Source organism: Apium graveolens, chromosome 9, assembly GCF_009905375.1.
Source record: "Apium graveolens cultivar Ventura chromosome 9, ASM990537v1, whole genome shotgun sequence".
Lineage (NCBI taxonomy): Eukaryota > Viridiplantae > Streptophyta > Magnoliopsida > Apiales > Apiaceae > Apium > Apium graveolens.
Genome location: NC_133655.1, coordinates 36,064,337 through 36,078,558, shown reverse-complemented (window position 1 = coordinate 36,078,558; position 14,222 = coordinate 36,064,337).

Below are 14,222 nucleotides of genomic sequence, written 5' to 3'. Positions count from 1 at the left end.
TGGACATTTGGTCTGAGAAGTGTTTGAATTGATTTTTGATCTCAGTTTGAGAGGGAATAATTTCATCCATTTTTTCCCCTGCCATCTTCCTGATCCTGTCTTCATGACCAGTCAATTTGACTTCTAAAGCTTTACTAAAAGGTGAAAAGCCTTGAGTTGAGCTTTGTGCACTTCTGTGACTGCATCGTATACTTCTTGTGGAGTCAAGGCCTTTGCATTGCTTCCAAGGATAGTAATATACTCTTCCCTATATCTGGCCAAAACTTGATCCATCTCCAACACAAAGTCTTGAGATAGCCATGCATCCACATTGCCATCCTGTTCTTCATCATTTACAATCTTCTCCTTCTGTTTCTCCACATCTTCATTTTAGGTGAGCATGATGGCCTGATAGTCCTGATTGCTCATATCAGAAGTGAGTAGATGTTGAGAGATGTTTTCCAGTCCAGAAATCTACTCCACTAAGAGATCATTTACAGATGTGGGTTGAGAGACAGATTCTTGTAGCCAGTTGGTGAGAATGTGAGGTTGTTGAGGTTGGGAAGTTGAAGGTTGTGAGGTTGATGGTGCAGAAACACCTGTGACTGAAGTCACAGTTTTACTCATAAATTGATCGGTAGTTATGGCTGGTTGTTGTTTCTCACTAGGTGTGGGAATCTCTAATTAAATTGGAGGGGATTTGACTGGCTTACTGCCGTGTGCACCATTCTCAAACCCTTGTGTGTCTTGAAACACACTGGCACTTGAATGTGCTATACTTGCATCCCCTATGACAGGATCATTGGAAATTGTACTCCTAGCTTCAACTGCCAAGGCAATTTCTGTTAGGGTTGTGAAGGGAGTTGTCCCTACATGAGGAACCTCCGATTGAATTGGAGAAGATTTAGATAGCTCCCCCTCAGGAGTACTACCCTCAAAGCTTGCATTATCTGACGACTGTTTTGCATATGAAGGTGCATTAGAAACATCCATGGGGTCTTTAGTAAAAACTGATGAAATCCTCATGGTTTTAATGGTGTCATCAAGGTCTACCCCAGCATGTAGCCTCTCACCATCTAAATGTAGTGTCTGGGTGGTGAGCAAAGCTTCTTGAGCTAAGTCACTTGATTTTTGTTGCACTTGAGAAGTGGATTCAAGTGGAATTGGAATAAAAGAAATTTTAGTCATAAGAATTTGTTGCTCAGTTGTGAGTGTTGGCAGCTCCCCCTGAATGAGTAAGGGAGCTTCAAGAGATGTGTCCTCACAGTGTGTGCCTTCCTTATTTCTCCTACCATACACTTGAATTACTTCTTGTGCAGGCTGTGCAGACTCACTACTGGTTGCTTTTACAACTGCATCTTGTTAGGAGGATACAGAGGAGGCTAGAGTGGTTATCTCAGTTTGCTTACTCCCTTTGGATCTTTTGACCAGAGGTGACTCTTTTTCAGCTATCTCCTCACCACTCTCAGTTATCACAGTTAGGGTTATCCCCTTTCTCTTCTTTTTACTCACCTTATCCTTTTCAGAAAATGAGGTGGTTGGTTTCCTAGCTTCTACATTTTTTGAAGGAACAGGCTCAACTTGGGTAGGTTCCTGTGGGTGTGCCTGTGTTTGTACTTTCATGGGCTTAGAAACCATTGTTGTACTGGGTTGACTAGCACTTATTCTCATGTATGGCATAGGATAAGGATATGTCCTAAATCTTTCAATCATGAAAGGTGTTAATTTAAGACCTACCTGTACCTTATTTTTAATAATAAGTGATCCAAATAGAATTTTGGACATTTGTTTACAATTTCCAATTAGTGACCTATTTACACCTTCTAGAAAATGTATGTCATTAACTTTATGATTTAAAGCAGACATGATGAATCTAGGAAGGAAGATTTCTTTACCTCTTGACTCTAATGGTATGATCAGCCTGATGCTCAGCTCCTCCAATATGTAGTGACCAACATTGATCTGTTTGTTGTGAGTCATGGAGTACACCAGTTTTTGGACAACACTAGAGATGTTATCAAACCCCGACTTCCTGCAAGTGAAGGCTCTTATCACAAAGTCAAACAGGAATGCCCACTCTCTTCTCAAGTTCTTCTTGTTCAAGCTTGCCAAGTTGATCTTCTCAGAATAGTTGATAAAGTCCATGAATTCATAGATCTATTCCTTATTTAGGATCCCTACCACCTTATCAGTTAGAATGTTCAAGGCCAAGTTCATGTCAGCTTCATTTATTTCTACTTGTTGTCCTTTGATTTGACTGTTGACAACCAAGCTTGAAGATTGATCTTCATGAATAACTGTCCTAGTCACAACTGAGTTCCAGAAGTCACCCAATACATCCAGATACAGAACTGGGTTAGCTGTTAGAGCTCCAATAAAATAAGTTTCAGATGAGAACTTGACAAAGCCTTTAAAAGCTTCAGGAGCTTGATTTGCATCCAAAAATGCAAGGAAATTGGTCTCCTTTGGGATGAAAGGTACAATAGTGTTTGCTGCTATTGAGATAAGTATGAATTTTACTGGGTAAAAGAAATTTTTGAGAAAGGAGGAGAAACGAGAGAGAAATCGGTTTTTGGATTGAAAGCTAGGTCACTGAGATCTCGAAAGTTGTATGTATATATATCGAGAAGTCTGGGTATTTAAAGTAAAAGCAAGTGAATTGTCCAGAACTCAAAAATAGATGTTTGGAGTTTACCTATCGAGAAGTCATTTTTAAGAATTGAAATACATATTGAGAAGTCATTTTAAATTACTCTTATAGAGAACTAAAAATTGACTTATCGAAATGTCACTAAATACCCAGTTTATCCAAAAAGGACTGAATTAATTCCAACTTTTATTTGAATAAATTCAAAATAAAATTAGAATAAATTTTCCAAAAGTATTTTACCAAAATAATTTATTAAATTAAATTATTTCAGTTCACAGCTATTGGTAAGTCAAAAATTGTACTTGTGGAGAACTCTGTGAATTACTACTACTAGAGAACTCTATAAGGACTTATCGATAAGATATATTTAAGCCTATCGAGAAGTCAGTAAATTGACTTGTCGAGAACTCACTCGAGAGGTCCTAAAATGACTTGTGGAGAAGTCAATTAGACTTATCGAGAACCCAGTTCTCTATCTACTTTTAATCTATTTAAATCTGCCTTGTGTTAATTTTACATATTAAAAATGTAAATTAACAACTTAGCAGTTTACTTAGAATTTGAAAAGTTTCAAGTTGAATTTTGAATTTTTGAAAAATAATTATGCAGAGATTTCTGAAATATTTATAGTTCATATTTCAGTTAATTTCCAATTAAATCAAATTAATTTTGATTTACTGGAAATTAATCTGCTGCAACACATTAGCTGAGTTCTTGCCTTAGGATGAAGAATTAAGCATTCCAATTTCACCTACAAGTCTAGTGAAAGTTGCTTCATCTAAAGGTTTAGTAAAAATGTCAGCTAATTGTTTTTCTGTTGGAACAAAAATGAGCTCAATGGTACCATTTGTAGTATGTTCTCTAATAAAATGGCACCTTACATCAATGTGCTTTGTTCTTGAATGATTAACTGGATTAGCCACTACAGATATAGCAGTAGTATTGTCACACATGATAGGAATTTTGTGTAACACCAGGCCATAATCCATTAGCTAATTTCTAATCCAAAGCACTTGAGCACAACAGCTTCCTGCAGCTATGTATTCAGCCTCAGCTATAGAAGTTGATACAGATTGTTGTTTCTTGCTATACCAGGATACACGTCTTTGTCCAAGAAATTGACAGCTTCCACTAGTACTCTTCTTGTCAACTCTGCATCCAGCAAAATCTGCATTTGTGTAAACAACAACTTCAAAACCAGTTCCCTGAGGATACCATAATCCCAAGTTTGGAGTTCCTTTCAAATATTTAAAAATCCTCTTTACAGCCATCAAATGTGATTCTTTTGGATTGATTCAAAATCTTGCACATAAACATGTTGCAAACATGATGTCTGGTCTACTTGCTGTTAAATAAAGCAATGATACAATCATCCCTCTATAGCTTGAGATATCTACACTCTTGCCCTTTTTATCTTCATCCAACTTTGTTGCAGTAGACATAGGTGTAGATGCAGGTGAACAGTCAACCACACCAAAAAATTTCAATAGATCATTGATATACTTAGTGTGTGTGGCGCCCTTCAAACCCGGGTCAGAAGTTTGGGGTCCACACACACACCTTATTTATAACCTGCTTATAACAATAATAAAGATAATAATAATATGCAGTGACCCTACTTACCAACTACCACGGACCGCAATAGATTAAAGTATGTACACAAGCCACACACACACACTTATATTACAAACGTCCAAACCCAAACTATTCAAACTTAGAACTGAAAGTTAAACATTATTACAAACTTAAACTATCTCAAAAGCTGTCAGCTAGCTTAACTTGATCAACCTGGACCCCTAGCTCTCGCACTGGATTGGGGATCCTCACTACCAACTGGTTTCATCTTAACTGGAAAAGAACATAAACAATATCGCACAAATGAGCTAACTAGCTCAGCAAGTCACAATGACAAGACTGAGAATAATGATCATCAAGTGAAAAAGGTTAGGCTGCTGATCAGTCACGCACTAACCCCGAGCAAGGCACACAGCTCTACTTTAATTACTGGATACAAGGCACATATTGGCCTAACTTGACCACCAATCTCGTCTGACCACGAATCTGGTCCACAATTTTATAAAACAATCCAATTCTAACATAATAACTGAATAAATAATATAAAGCAGTAAACAAAATCATAAGCAACATTGGATGCCCAATAATGAGATGGTTCCAATTTTCACAAATGAAATATAGCTATCAAATGGTGAAAGAAATGGATAACAAAAGAATCAAAGTTCTAAGGTTATAAGGATTTGGTCTTTCAGAGCGTAAGGTACAAGGGTTTGATTATGTAAGCAATCTGATTCAGTGTTTGGCATTTAGTTTGCATATATTTGTGGAGTAGTTTCGTATATATGTGGTTCGTATTCGGGGATTTAACAATCAATGGTTCAGAAAGAATAAGGTTTACGGCTCAAAGATCAATAGCTGGAATCAAGGTTTAGGGTTCCGTGCTTCAAAGCACTTGCAATATAGGACTATCAATAAACTACAATATATCTCGAGAAAGTTCAGAACACTTGCCTGGTACTAGCTTGCTATACTTCACCAATTTCCAATCACAATCTCCTACTTCTTGACTATCTTATTTAAATAATTAATTAAAATAAATTAAATAATTAATTAAATTAATTAATCAATTAATTTTCAAATTAATTGACCAATTAACTAATTAATTATTAACTAAAATTAATTAACTAATTAATTCGGATTTATTTTTGAATTAAAAATAATTTTTGGAATTAAAATAATATTTTTGGAATTTTCAAAAATTAAAAATGAATTTTTATAATTAAAATAAATAGAAAATATGATTTTTAAATAATTTATAAACAGGAATCCTAAATTTGCAAGTTTTGGAAACCTGGTGGACCAAACTGTATCGTTTTTTAAACTATAGGGGCCTGTTTGCAATTTTGCCAGCCCCGCCGCCGACTTCGCCGGAGTGTGGCCGGAGAACACGATCCCGGCCACCTCAGGCCACCAAACTCTCCAGAATTAAAGCACAGACCACCAGGAACTTATACCAGTAATCAAAACATATAACCTATTTCAGAATTGGCCGGAGAATGCTCAAGAAACTCGCCGGTTTCCGGCGAGCTTGACGAAAACTTTAAAATAAAACTCCCTTCGAACCAGGGATCGTCTGTTAACGAGCTATACACCAATCGATTGCAAATTTCAAGAGGAACAAAACCCACCCATCTAGAACATCTAATAACCCCTGGAACAAAAAGCCCTAAATTTCAATTAAGAACATTCATACGAGTTATAAACCCTAATTTCAAAATTTGAAAATCAAACTCAATTTTGAACATGTTATTGAACTCCAAATCAGTCATATGACAAATCAAAATAATCAGGAAAACAAGCTCTACAACATGCAAGCATCAAATCATTCAAACAATCATCCGTATAAAAAGTCATATTTTTAATCAAAATAATTCAAAAATAAATAAAAATATATAAAATCAACCTTTGATTCTGCAGTTCTGAAACTTGTATAATCTGATAGTACTCTTCAAACCCTTCGTTTTGATTACCAGAGCTTTCCAAACGGATTTCAATAACACCTCCGATTTGCAGTTTGATTCTTGAAAGGTTATATGAATATAAGTATTTTCTCTGTAAAATTCTCTAATTACTGTTTCAAATGATTTTCGGTACGAAATTAAATACGGTAAAGGATATTTATAATTACGGAAAATTAGTATCCCTTTGGATCATTCCAGATATAAAATAGTACGTTTATTTATAAAAACTTATCCAAACGGTACCAGTTTTCGGGATAATTATCCAAATCAGTACAATTTGTACTGCGGACTTCGTCTCAACGCCTGGTTACACGTATTACGAGCTGATAATTATAATAGTTTAATAAAAAGATCTCATTTATCGAAAATACGAGTTTTATTGATTTACCGGATCGAATAATGTATCAAAAATATTGCACCGGGACCCGCACAGGACAAGCCGTACACCGGATCGAAAAAGTCGAAACATGGAAAATGCTCGGAATATTGCAATTAGGTTGGGAAGGAGTTCTCGAAAGAGTTTCGGGTTACAAAAACATGAAATGAGTGAAGTCGGCTGGTTCCCGATTATATAAAATAGTTTATAAATACTCGGAAAAAGAATTTATAAAATCCATAAATTTCCTATAAAATTATAAATCAACATAAAAATAAATAGGAAGATATGACAATTATCTATATTTTATTTTGGACATATAAAAATTAAAATACTCAATTTATATTATTTTTAAACATCCAAACACATATACCACTTAATAAATACGTCACAGAATAAACACGAAATATGCATAATATTTATTTATTTGCAAAATAATTACACGATATATCCCAGATATTACATCCTTCCCCCTTAAAAGGATTATGTCCTCAGAATTTTCTCTCATATCACTTTCTAACTCCCAGGTTGACTCTTCTACCTTTGGGTTTCTCCACAGTACTCTTAATAATTTTACCACTTTATTCTTTAACACTTTCTCTCTTTCTTCTAGAATCTCTACCAAACTCTCTACATATGATAAATCTGTTTGAAGCTCTATTGGCTCGTATTCGATTACATGCATGGAGTCTGGATTATACTTCTTAAGTATCGATACGTGAAAAACATTGTGAATGTGCTCCATGTGCGGAGGTAACGCCAACTCATAAGCTACTTTACTAACACGCTTTAGAATCTCAAAAGGTCCGACATATCTAGGGCTTAGTTTTCCTTTCTTCCTGAATCTTGTCAATCCTTTCTACGGCGATACTTTCAGTAATACCAGATTTCCTTCTTCGAATTCCATATCTTTCCTTGATTGATCTACATACTTCCTTTGACGGTCTTGTGCTGCTATCAATCTCTTCTGGATAACTTTAACAAATTCCTTCGTCCGTTGCACTAATTCAGGTCCAAGTATTTTGCGTTCTCCTACTTCGTCCCAGTATACTGGAGATCAACATTTGCGTCCATAAAGAGCTTCATAGGGTGGCATCCCAATACTGGCATGATAACTGTTGTTGTAAGCAAATTCTACCAAGGGTAAATGCTCGTCCCAACTTCCTTTGAAATCAATAGCACAAACACGTAACATGTCTTCGATTTTCTGGATTGTTCTTTCACTTTGGCCGTCCGTCTGTGGATGGTAAGCCGTACTCATATTCATTCTCGTTCCCAACATTCTTGAAAACTCTTCCAAAATCTCGAATTAAATCTCGGATCTCGATCAGATACGATAGACACAGGGACTCCATGACGAACTACGATTTCCTTCAGGTACATATGGACTAACTTGTCTAGTGAAAAGCTTTCATTTATAGGCAGAAAATAAGCTTACTTGGTAAGTCTGTCCACTATAACCCAAATGGCATCATGATTAGCTTTCGTTCTTGGTGATCCGACTATGAAATCCATGGCAATATGCTTCCATTTCCACTCTGGAATCTTTAATGGCTGCAACAATCCACTTGGTCTCTGATGTTCTGCTTTAACTTTCTGACATATATAACATCTGTTAACCCATTCTGCAATTTCCCTCTTCATATCGGGCCACAAAAAATTTTCCTTTAAATCTCTGTACATCTTGGTACTTCCTGGATGGATTGAATACCTTGAATTATGAGCTTCCTGTAAAATTTCATTCTTCAACTCCGTCACTGGTGGAATCTAAATTCTAGAAGAAAACCTAAGAATACCTTGATCGTCCTTTTGCGTGCACAATTCCTCACCTACCAAACGGTTAATGTCCTGATCCATTACCTCCTCCTTACACTTCTTTATCTTCTCTAATAACTCCGGCTGGAAAGTCATACTATACACTTTTTCTTCCTCAGGATTGCAAACTCTAATTTCCAATTCCAGTCTCTGAAATTCCTTGTATATCTCTTCGGGTATTGATAACACATTCAACTTTTCTTTCCGACTTAACGCGTCCGCTACAACATTTGCTTTACTGGGATGATAGTTAATCATGCAATCATAATCCTTAATCAACTCTAACCATCTCCTATGTCTCATATTAAGCTCCTTCTGTGTAAATATGTACTTCAAGCTTTTGTGATCCGTATAAATCTCGCATTTCTCTCCATATAGATAATGTCTCCAAATCTTCAAAGCGAAAGCTATGGCTACTAGCTTCAAATCATGAGTAGGATACTTCTGTTCGTGTGGTTTCAATTGCCTTGACGCATACGCAATAACCTTATCGTGCTGCATCAGAACGCATCCGAGTCCTTTATGAGAAGCATCGCTATAGATTACGAAATTCCCTTGATCGTCTGGAAGTGACAAAACAGGTGCCGTGATTAATCTTTGCTTCAATTCCTGAAAACTTTCTTCACATTTATCGTTCCATATAAACTTTTCATTTTTCCGTATAAGCTTTGTCAATGGTGTTGCAATCCTTGAGAAATTTTGAACAAAACGGCGATAATATCCCGCTAATCCTAAGAAACTTCTTACCTCTGTTGGTGTTCTCGGTCTTTCCCAATTTGCAATTGCTTCAATCTTCGCTGGGTCCACTTGGATCCCTTTATTACTGACTATGTGTCCTAAGAATTGGACTTCTTGTAACCAAAACTCACACTTCGAGAATTTAGCATATAACTTTTTCTTCCTTAAAATCTCCAAAGTTGTCTTCAAATGTTTTGCATGATCCTCTTCTGTCTTTGAATAAATCAAAATATCATTTATAAACACAAAAACAAAGTTTTCCAAGTATTCCGTGAAAATTCTATTCATCAGGTCCATGAATGTTGTGGGGGCATTGGTTAATCCAAAAGACATCACTAAAAATTCATAATGTTCATACCTTGTCCTGAAAGTTGTCTTTGGTATATCCTCTTGCTTAATCTTTAGTTGGTGATATCCCGATCTCAAATCGATCTTGGAGAAGTACTTGGCTCCTTTCAACTGGTCAAACAAATCATCAATTCTGGGTAACGGATACTTGTTCTTGATTGTAAGCTTGTTGAGCTCCCGATAATCGATGCACAGTCTCATGCTTCCATCCTTCTTTTTGACAAATAGCACTGGTGCACCCCACGGGGATACACTGGGTCTGATTACTCCTTTCTCTAACAACTCTTGCAATTGCTTTGCTAGTTCCTTCATCTCAACTGGCGCCATTTTGTACGGGGCCTTGGATACCGGTTCCGTTCCAGGTGCTAAGTCGGTCGCAAACTCAATTTCTCTGTTCGGAGGAAGTCCTGGAACCCATCGGGAAACACGTCTGAAAATTCATTAACTACTGGAATATCTTCAAGTTTTGCTGGCTCCTGACTTCTATCAATCACATAAGCAACGAAATGCTCGCATCCTTGTCGTAGTAACTTTTTAGCTTGAACCATTGTTAAAAACTTCTTTGCTTATTTTTGGCCCTTAAACGTTACTATCCTCTCGTCTGGCATCTTCACCATTACCTTATTTCGACAATCTATCTGGGTATCATGCTTAGATAACCAATCCATTCATAAGATAACGTCAAACTCTCCTAGCTTAAATGGTATCAAATCCACACAAAACTTATTACCAGAAATCTCAATCTCACAATTCCCACAAACTTGATTAACAGATATACGTTCTTGATTTGCTAATTCCACAGTCATTATTTCATTTAAATACTCAACTGAACAGTTTAACTTCCTAACAAAATCTTGAGAAATAAATGATCGAGTTGCTCCTGAATTTATTAACACTTTGGCATATAAAGAATTCACATTAAGCGTACCTGCCACGATATCAGTATCCTGGATAGCATCCTTCACAGACATATCAAAAACTCTAGCCCTTGGAGTCTCATTCACTGCTGGAGTAGATCCCATAATTCTTAATGCATTACTGACTAGGGATGGTGTCTTGCAATCCCTGGCTATATGTCCTGGCTTTCCACATTTAAAGCATGTAAATCCAATAGCTAGAATCTTAACCGTTGGATTCCGAGTAGGCTGATCCTTGTTTACTGGTTCTCTCGCTAGCTGATTACGGCACTCCCTCGAGTAGTGCCCTTTCTGATTATACTTGAAACAAACCACGTTCAACTTATTACAAACTCCTCTGTGCTTCTTCCCACATACCTGACAATCTGGAAAAGTTAGCCTCAACTGATTCGGATGATTCACGTTGACTGAACGGTTACCTTGACCTCCGTCGCCTGCATTTTGCTTTTTGAAATTAAAATTTCTTCCCAGCTCAAACTTGCCCTTCTTAAAATTTAGAAACTTCCCTGGTTGTGATTGTCCTTTATTTTCTTCAAAATTCCTCTTCTTACTTTCCTTTTCACTCTCAGTTTCTGCAATCATGGCCTTCTGTACAACTCCTGCATAGGTATCCAATTAAAATATAGCTACCTGCCCTCTAATCCATGGCTTCAGACCTTGCTGGAATCTCTTAGCCTTCTTCCTATCAATATCTACATATGATGGCACATACCTTGACAATTCTTCAAACTTACTTCCATAATCAGCTACCGACATATTTCCTTGCTTTAGCTCTAAAAACTTCAGCTTCATCTGATCCTGAACAAACTGAGGAAAATACTTTTCTAAAAACAATTCTTTGAACCTCTCCCAAGTAATAACATATACACCTTCCAATGTCTTCACAGTCTCCCACAAATAGGTGGCCTCATTCTTTAAATAATAACTTGCAAACTCCACCTTCTGTTCTTCCTTCACTTTAACTAAAGCAAACGACTTCTCTATTTCCTTTAACCAAACATTCGCTTCAATCGGATCTAAGGAACCCTTGAATTCTGGTGGGTTTACCGCCTGAAAAGTTTTAAAAGTTACCTGGGGATTGGTTTGTCTTTGTTGTTGTTGTGTCAGGTGAACTATTTTTTGAGCCAAGATTTGAAGAATCTGGGCTATTTCTAGGTCTAAGGGTCCTGGATTTGCATTCTGGTTGGTATCATCTTGGTTGTTATTGTTGTTGGTTTCTTCATTCTGGGTGTTGGTGTGGGTATTTCTTCAGGGAGGCATTTCTGTAAAGAATCAAACAACTTATTTAGCCTTTAAATCAAATCCTTTGCATAAAAGAAAAGTTTTGTAAAACAGAAATATCTCTTTTTGAAAACAGTTGTAACAGTTGAACTAAGTAAATTGCATGCTTCTTTACAGAATATAAACAGTTAAGGGAATAGGGTATATGGTATCACAGGGGTATAACTGGTACAATAAATAAAGTAAAATAGGTGCAGTAATGTAAATGACAATGCTGGAAAGGAAAATGTACTGATATATATAGATAAAAAGTTTTAGGTAGTACAAGCGTTAAAATGATTTGGAAGTAAAAGAAAAAGGTACAACAAACCTACTCACTAGTCAGCAGATCTAGTCTATAAATACAACCCAAAAGTCTACTGATACATACTACGTACTACTGTACATACTAAACAATCACAACAGCACTGCTCAGCATCTCCATATCTGTGCCTCTGGCTCTAACTCCACGGAAACTCTGGTCTGCCTAGCCTCTCAAGATTCTCCATCACCTCATTAGCCCATCCCATAAATGCATCAGGGCCTCGGCCAGGTAATGTAGCTCCATGTAGCCTAGCCTCAAGAATCATGCGTGTCACATGGATCTCTTCTCGAAGATCCCTCATACCACGATTAACATCTATAGTCCTAATGATATGTTGCAGCTCTCGGATCTGGACCAACAAGGAATCACGCTCCAATAGAAGAGCCTCATACCGATAATAAGGAACAGGATGCAATGTAGACTGGAATGGGGCACCCGTAACTGAATGCCCAGTGGAATCCGAATCAGCTGGTGGGGGTCTTCTGATAGGTGGTCTCATGCCTGGGGGTGGAATAGCCTGCAGTGGTACGGGCTGCAACACAGGTGGAGGTAAAATACCCAACACTGGTGGAACAACAGGTCGTGGATCTGAAGATGGTCTTCCAACTGAGGGCTCTGAGTGATCAGCTGGTACGGAGATGAAAGATTCGGCCATCGCTGCTATCTGAAATCATATCGCAATATAAGAATCTCGAACCACAACGCGAATTATACTAATACCTATTATACCATCACACTCAACCTCTCGACGTTCTATCTTGCTACTTCCTACTTTTAATCCTAACCCTCTACCCATTCCCATCAACCTAGGCTTGTGTCAGTGACTTTTAACCTGTAGCTCTGATACCAAACCTGTGGCGCCCTCCAAACCCGGGTCAGAAGTTTGGGGTCCACACACACACACACACCTTATTTATAACGCTTATAAAAATAATAAAGATAATAATAATATGCAGTGACCCTACTTACCAACTACCACGGACCGCAACAGGTTAAAGTATGTACACAAGCCACACACACAAACTAATATTACAAACGTCCAAATCCCAACTATTCAAACTTAGAACTGAACATTAAACATTATTACAAACTTTTACAAACTTAAACTATCTTGTCAGCTAGCTTAACTCGATCAACCTGGACCCCTAGCTCTCGCACTGGATTGGGGATCCTTACTAGCAACTGGTTCCGTCTTAACTGGAAAAGAACATATACAACATCACACAAATGAGCTAACTAGCTCAGCAAGTCACAATGACAAGACTAAGAATAATGATCATCAAGTGAAAAGGGTTAAGGTATCAAGTGAACAATGATTAATGATTTAGAATTGGATATTATATTTTTATTTTAAAAACCAAGGTTAGGCTGCTGATCAGTCACGCACTAACCCCGAGCAAGGCACACAGCTCTGCTCTAATACTGGATCCAAGGCATAAATTGGCCTAACTTGACCACCAATCTCGTCAGACCACGAATCTGGTCCACAATTTTATAAAACAATCCAATTCTAACATAATAACTGAATAAATAATGTAAAGCAGTAAACAAAATCATAAGCAACATTGGATGCCCAATAATGAGTTGTTCCAACTTTCACAAATGAAATATAGCTATCAAATGGTGAAAGAAATGGATAAAAAAAGAATCAAAGTTCCAAGGTTATAAGGATTTGGTCTTTCAGAGTGTAAGGTACAAGGGTTTGAATATGTAAGCAATCTGATTCAGTGTTTGGTATTTAGTTTGCATGTATTTGTGGAGTACTATCGTATATCTGTGGTTCGTATTCGGGGATTTTACAATCAATGGTTCAGAAAGAATAAGGTTTACGGCTCAAAGATCAATAGCTGGAATCAAGGTTTAGGGTTCAGTGCTTCAAAGCACTTACAATATAGGATTATCAATAAACTACAATATATCTCGAGAAAATTCAGAACACTTGTCTGGTACTAGCTTGCTATACTTCACCAATTTCCAATCACAATCTCCTACTTCTTGACTATCTATTTCCCTTTCCTACGCCTCAATACTCAACTCATACGATTCTATTCGGTATACACTTCTATCTACCCTTCGTTTTATCCAAATCCGACTAACGGATTGAAAGTTACGCTAAAAATAAGTAAATATTGAACATATAGACCGACAGTCAAACAACAAGTCACATAAAACATATAACACGTCAAACAATCAATGACATTCCATTTATAAAGAAGTCTCGGGTCATAAACAGGCTTTCGGGTATTTAATATGATTCTTAAAACATTTTTCGGAATTA